The 7,701-nt window shown below is 37.2% G+C and overlaps 1 pseudogene; it reads left to right on the plus strand.

Moving 5' to 3' along the window:
* Window positions 1-6,392: 6,392 nt before the first annotated feature.
* Window positions 6,393-7,105, plus strand: LOC122743907 (annotated as a pseudogene).
* The last annotated feature ends 596 nt before the right edge of the window (window positions 7,106-7,701 follow it).

Genomic DNA, 7,701 nt, shown 5'->3' on the forward strand with positions numbered 1-7,701 from the left:
GATAAAGCTGTGCATACACTTTGGCCCAGCAATACCACTTTTGGTCTTTTTCCCAAAGAGTTCATGGAAAGGGGAAAGGGACCCACATGTACAAAAATATTTATAGGTGCTCTTTATGTGGTGGCAAGGAATTGGAAGTTGAGGGTGTGCTCATCAATTGGGGAATGGCTGGACAAGTTGTGGTATATGAATACAATGGAATACTATTGTGCTGTAAGAAACGATGAGCAGGAGGAGTTCAGAGAAACGTGGAGGGTCTTGCATGGACTGATAATGAGTGAGATGAGCAGAACCAGAAGAACATTGTACACAGTATCATCAGCATTGAGTGTTGATCTACTGTGATGGACTATATTCTTCTCACCAATGCAATGGTACAGAAGAGTTCCAGGGAACTCATGATAGAAGAGGATTTACAAATCCAGGAAAAAAAAAAGAACTGTGGAGTATAGATGCTGAATGAACCATACTATTTCTTTTGTTTTTGATGCTGTTGTTTTTTTCTATTTTGAGGTTTTTCATCATTGCTCTGATTTTTCTCTTATAACATGACTAATGCAGAAATATGTTTATTGTTATTATGTATGTGTGTGTATATATATATATACATATATATACATATATATATATACATATATATATATATACACACACACACACACATATATATATATATATATATATATATATATATATATATATATAAAAACGTATATCAGATTACCTGCTGTCTAGGGGAGGGAAGAGGGAGGGGAGGGAGGGAGAAAAATCTGAAATTGGAAAGCTTGTATAAACAAAAGTTGAGAACTATCTTTACATGTAATGGGAAAAAAAATAAAATACTTTATTAATTAAAAAAAAAAAGAAGAAATCTTGAGCAGCAAAGGCCCAGGTCATGAAGGGGTGCATGTTCCTCAGAGGTAACAACCACAGAAAACAAAATTTTGTTGCAGGGTAAATTAGCAAGCTGGCCTGTGGTTATTTACAGACCAGAGCATAGGCCAGGCAAGTGAGGAACCTACCCCTCCTTGAATTGTATAACTTGGGATCCCCTGATCCTTGGCATAGTAGAGCCAGGAAGCAGGACCCTCTGTTTGGAAGGAGTTGGGAGTCAAGTATAAGATGGTCAAGATGAGCAAGCAGAGAAAGTTGTTAATCATAGAAAATTTCTTTAGTGACAAGGAAGATTGAGGGGCACCCTCAGAAGAGGATAGCAATATCAGGACTCCTACACAGAAAACTTCTAAGAAAAATATGAATTGGTCTCAGCACATAGAGGCACTCTAAAAGGACCTTGAAGATAGTTAGAGAGTTAGAGGAAAAAAATGGAAAGAGAAATGAAGGTGATGCAGGAAAGTCATGAGAAAAATGTTAACAGCTTGAAAAGCCAAATGGAGGGGTGGAGCCAAGATGGGGGAGAGAAGCCAGCGTGTTGCTTGAGCTCTACTTCTGTTCCCTCAAAAAGAACATTAAGTCAAGCCTCTGAACTGATTCTGAAACTACAGAACCTGCAAAGTGACAGAGAGACACAGTCATCCAACCAGAGATAATTTAGAAGACTTCAGGAAAGTTTGGTCTCACTGGGGCAAAAGGGAGGTGCAGCACACCGCAGCTGTGCAAAACAGTGGGAAATTGTGGGCCACAGTTGAACAACTGAGGCCTCTGGATCCTGGCTCAACAAGCTTGTGGTACAGCAGGACAGTAGCAAAATCCACCTGCATGAGCTGGGAGGGCAAGTTGCCAGCAGGATGGCCACGCATAGGACAGGCACGACTTGGACTACTGATCCCAGCATTCAGCCAGCTAGCCAAGGGAGGTGAGATATCCACAAGCCATAGAGGCCTCAGTGTAGAAAGCCAGTGACACAACCCCTATAACCCAGCACAAGAAGCTTGAAATAGGGACCCTAGTGCCCCCATAGCAGACCTCAACTTAAAAAAAAATAAGCTGCAGTATGAGTAAGAAACAAAAAAAGAGCTCTCACCATTGAGAGCTTCTCTATCAACAGGGAAGAGGAAAACACAAATTCAGATGAGGACAATACTCTGAAATTGCCTACATGGAAAGCCTCAAGAAGAAAGATGAATTGCTCTCAAGAACAAAAAACCTTCTTGGAAGAGCTCAAAAAGGATTTTTAAAAGACAAATGGAAAATGAGGATACAAAAGCTCTCTGATGAAAATAATTGTCTAAGAATTAGGAATGAACAAATGGAAGATAGTGACTTAATGAGAAACCAAGACACAATAAAGAAAATCCAAATAAAGAAAAAATAGAGGACAATGTGAAATATCATGTCTCTTTTTTCATAGTTTTCCTGTGTAAAACTCATTTCTTTTCCCATTTTTCTTCTGCCTTTCTCATTTGATATCTAAAACCATTTTTTATTTCTTCCAAGAAGGCTTTTTGGTCGTGATCCCAATTCATCTTCTCCCTTGAGGCTTCACATGTAGGTACTTTGACAGTATTGTACTCATCTGAGTTTATGTTTTGTTTTTTCCCTGTTGCCATAGAAGCTCTCTATGGTCAGGGTCCTTTTCAGTTTTTTACTCATATTGTGGCTTATTTTTTGACTTTTAAATTTGGGATGTGCTCCTTGGGCACAGTGGCCACTGTTGTAAGCATCTTGTGCTGGGAGATAGGGGCCTGGTCACTGGATTTTAGCTCTGATGCCTCTGTGGCTTTCAGATTCCTCAGTGCCCTGTGCTTGCTCTCTGCTTTGGGATGGCTTGACCTAGTAGTACCTTTCCTGTGGTAGTACTCTAGCTGGCAGTTGCCCTCTCAGTAGGGGCTGGTGGGTCTTACAACTGGCCTGTTATGCCACCGAGCCTGCCTGAGACAGGACCAAGGGGCCTTAGCTGCTGATTTTTGCTGTTGCAAGGGCATCCTACTGACTGTCTCAGACTTCCTCCCAGCTGAGCTACAATGGGTTCCCCTTTCACCCAAGTGAGACAGACCTTTCCTGAAATCTTATAAATTATCTCAAGTGGGAAACTGTTTCTCTCTGTCTTTTTTCTAGGGTTCTGTATTTCCAGAATCTGTTTAGAGGCTTCATTTAATGATGTTTCTAAGGGAAACTCAGGAGAGCTCAGGTAAATTCCTGGCTTCTCTCTTCCATCTTGGCTCTGCCTCTCCCTTGGCTCCGCCTCCCTGGAAGTTTCTAACCAGGTCTCATAAACAGCATTCTGCAAGGTTGAAGAGGTTGCTTCTTTCTGAAAGGAAAACTTCATGATTTTTGCTTGATTCTTTGCATCGGTTTGTATAAGATGTTTTTTCAGAAACCAGCCCCCTCACTATTTCTTATAGCACAAAATTATTTTATCACACGTATATACCACAAGGTGTTAAGCCATTCTTATTTTGATGGTTATTCCCTCAATTTTCCATTCTTTGCCAATATGAAAAGAGCTGCTATAAATATTTTTATACAAATAAGTCATTTTTCTCTTTAACAAACCATTTCTTTATAACACAGAACTAGTAGTAATATTGCTGAGTCAAAGTTGTTTGCACAATTTGATAGCATTCAGGCATAGACCATATTGCTCTCCAGATTGGTTGGTTCAGTTCATAATTCTACCAAGGACACATTTCTCCATTTTTCCACATCCCCTCCAATATTTGTCATTTTTCCTTTTCTGTCATATTAGGCAATCAAATAGGTATGATGTGTTAATGCAGAAGTGTTTTAAACTGCATTTCTTGAATAAAAAGTGATTTAGAACATTTTTCATGACTATTAGACAGCTTTGCTTTCTTCTTAAAAATTCCTGTTCCATATCCTTTGACCATTTATTATAAAAGAATGACTTGCATTCTTATAAATTTGACTCAGTTCTCTATAAATTTGAGAAATGAGGCCTTTATAGAGTAGTGCCATATTTTTTTAGTGTCCTGCTTTCCTCTAATCTTATATATAGTTTTTGTTTTTGCAAAATCTGTTTAATTTAGTGTAATCAAAATTGTCCTTTTTATATCTCATAATGTTATCACATGATCACATGTTTGGTTATAAATTCTTTCCATATACATAGATCAGACAGGTAAACTCTTCCCTGCTCCTTGAATTTTGCTTATGATTATCACCCTTTATGTCTAAATCATATACCCCTTTTGATCTTATCTTGGTATAACAGTATGTGATGTTGTTCTTAAGCTAGTTTCTGTCAAGCTGCTTTCCAATTTTTCCAGACATTTTTGTCAAATAGTGAGTTTTTCTCCCAAAAGCTTGGATCATTGTATTGATCAAATACTACATTTACTCTGGTCATTTATTACTGTATGCTGTTTACTCAATCCATTTCACAGTCTCTTAGACAGTACCAGATTGTTTTCATTATTTTTGCTTCATAATAGTAACAAATACAATAACATAACAAAACTATTTCTGTCTCCTTCCTTCATATTTTTTTCATTGATTGCTTTGACCTTTATTTTCCTGATAAATTTTGTCATCATTTTCTACCATTGTAAAATAATTTTGGTTTTTTGATATGATGATAAATTCATTTAGTTAGAATCATAATTTTTTAGATTGGCTTAGGCCTACCTAGGATTAACTAATATTTCCCCAGTTGTTTATATCTATATCTGACTTTATTTGTGTGGCAAGTGTTTTTGTATTATAGTCTTATGGTCTTATAGTTCTTGGGTTTATTTTGGCTAGTAGACCCCCAAATATTTTATAATGTCTACAAATTTTTGTTTGTTTGTTTTGTTTGTTTAGGGCAATGAGGGTTAAGTGACGTGCCCAGGGTCACACAGGTATTAAATGTCAAGTATCTGAGGCTGGATTTGAACTCAGGTCCTCCTGAATCCAGGGCTAGTGCTTTATCCACAGCGCCACCAGGATGCTCCCCTACAAGTTATTTTAAATAGAATTTCTCTTCTGTCTCACTGTGAGATTTTTTGCTGATGAATTAGGTGGGTTTATTTTATATCCTGAAATTTGCTGTAGTTGTTAATTATTTCAAATAATTCTTAATTGATTCTCTAAGATACTCTAAGCATGCCACTATATCATTGCAAAGAGTTATAGTTTTATTTCCTTTTTGACTTTCTAATTCCTTCAATTTATTTTTCTTTTCTTGTTGTTATAACTAGCTTTATAGTACAACTTTGAATAACAGTGTTATAATGGGCATTTTGATTCACTCCTGATATTACTGAGAAGGCTTCTATTTTATTCCATTACAGATAATGCTTGCTGGTGGTTTAGATAGATGCTACTCATAATTTTAAGGAAAGCCCTATTTATTCCTATGCTTTCTAATGTTTTAATAGGAATGAGTGTTGTATTTTTTCAAAGGCTTTTTATGCATCTATTGAGATAATCACATGATTTTTTTGTTTTTGTTAGTGATATAGTTAATTATGTCTTCCATTTTTCTAATATTGAATTAGCCCTGCATTCCTGGTATAAATCCCACCTGGTCATAGTGTATGATCTTTGTGATGTATGTTTGTATTTTCCTTGCTAGTGTTTTATTTAAAAATTTTGCATCAATGTTCATTAAAGAATTAGTCTATAGGTTTTTTCTCTGTTTTTTGCTCTTCCTGGTACATATTAGGACATCTGTTTCCTTGGCATTAATTGTCAGGGCAAAATTAACACCAGCAGCAGAGAAATGCTTCATACTTCTGGTGATCATAACTTCTGCGGCTTACATGAGTGCACAATTATCTGTGATCCAAAAGTCACACACCAACTCTTTCTCCACTTTAATCTTAGCTTATAGCCTTTGGAAGTTAAATAATTTTACCACTAGGGTAGTTGATCTTGAAGTCACTTTTTTTCCTCATTGAAGGCATCTAACAACATTGCTGAAAACATCTTTGCTTAATAGCATGGAACACGCATTTTCCTGTTTCTCTCTGGTTGGTGACAAAGAAGGGGAAAGACCATCATCCATGTGCCAGAACTCATGTATATTTGCCATCCTGGAATTGGCATAAAAATATGATGAATTTCTCTGGAGAACCTGGTTTTGCTATGAATTTTTCCACAAGCCCTTATTACTAACAGTATCAAATAATTTGGTCAGATCAACAACTGTATAGAAACCTCTGTTCTGTTCATGGCATTTCAGTTGGAATTGTTGGGCAGAAAACATCATATCAACCATTCCATGGCCCTTTAAGAAGGGAAACTAGCTTAACCTTAGGTGACCATCTTTCAGATGTAGGATCAGCCTATTAAAGATGACTCTGGCAAGAATCTTGCCTACAGTGACTAACAGAGAGACCTACCTGTGATTGTTAGGGGGAGAATCTATTTCCTTTTCCTTTGTAAAGATCGACAAGAGGCATCTGGACACTGCTGCTGCCCAGAGACTGCTGAACTCCCTTTCCATCTGCCTGCTACCAACACTCACAGAACATTCAGTTGTGGACAAAAATGAACTGGTATAGAAGGCCAAATTGGCTGAGTAGTCTGAGAGATACGATGACATGGAAGCCTGCATGAAGTCTGTAACTGACCAAGGAGTTAAACTACCCAATGAGGAGTGGCATCTTCTCTCTGTTGCTTACAAAAAGGTCATAGGGGCTCAAAGGGTCATCTTAGAGGTTGTTTCACATATTGACAAAAGACAGAATATGCTGAGAAAAAGAACAGCAGGTGGCCCAAGAATACAGAGAGTAAATTGAGATTGAACTAAGGGATATATGCATTGATGTCCTGTCTCTTTTTGGAAAGTTCCTTTATTCCTAATGCTTTCCAAGCAGAACACAAAATTTTCTTTTTTAGAATTGAAAGGAGAATACTACTGTTATTGACTGAGTTGCTGCTGTAATGACAAGAAATGTAATGGTGGATCAATCACAACAAGTATATCAAGAAGCATTTGAAATTAGCAAAAAGGAGAGCAAAAAACCATCCAATAAGATTGGGTCTGGCCTTGGACTTTTCTCTGTATTCTGTTAGAGAATCCTGAACTCTCAAGAGAAAGCTTGTTCTATTGCAAAGACAGCTTTTGATGCATTAAGTGAAGAATCACACAAAGACAACCAAACAAACAATGCTATTACTGTGAGACAACTTGACATAATAGACATTAAACTCCAAAGAAGATGAAGCTGAAGCTGGAAAAGGAGAAGAGAATTAACCAGCCCTCCAACTTTTTTCTGCCTCATTCTAAAATTTACACAGTAGGCCATTTGTCATCCATGCTGTCCCACAAATAGTTTTTATGATTTCTGACAGATTTATGATAATTCTATTTGGATTTCTAGATATACCATGTGGTTTTTATCTTTACTATTAGGGGAGTGGAGCCAGTTAACATTTGGAGTTATCTATTTTCATCTGAGTTGGCCAATGTAGGGATATAGAATTTCTATCCACGTTTTACATGATTGGCATTGTACTTTTACTACATTGTGATTTCACAAGGCCAGTGTTAAAACAGCTTCCATATCTAAGCAAAGAAAACTGCCTACAAATTGGCCTGTCATGGTGGGGGGAAAAAGGGATAATTGGTTGCAGCCACAGGTGTACTTATTGTGGGTACTTTAAGGTTGGAACACTGATGACTGTGGTAGAAATAGATGTACCTTAGATACTACATGTCATTCCATATGTATCTGTGGAGTAAACAATCTCAACATGTACACCTTTATGATTGCAATTGCAAAAGTTTTCCTTGAGACAAAGTTTTAACCCAATTTACTCTGGAGAAGGGCAGAAGTAGTTCACATTCTA

This window comes from Dromiciops gliroides, chromosome 2, assembly GCF_019393635.1.
Source record: "Dromiciops gliroides isolate mDroGli1 chromosome 2, mDroGli1.pri, whole genome shotgun sequence".
Classification (NCBI taxonomy): Eukaryota; Metazoa; Chordata; class Mammalia; order Microbiotheria; family Microbiotheriidae; genus Dromiciops; species Dromiciops gliroides.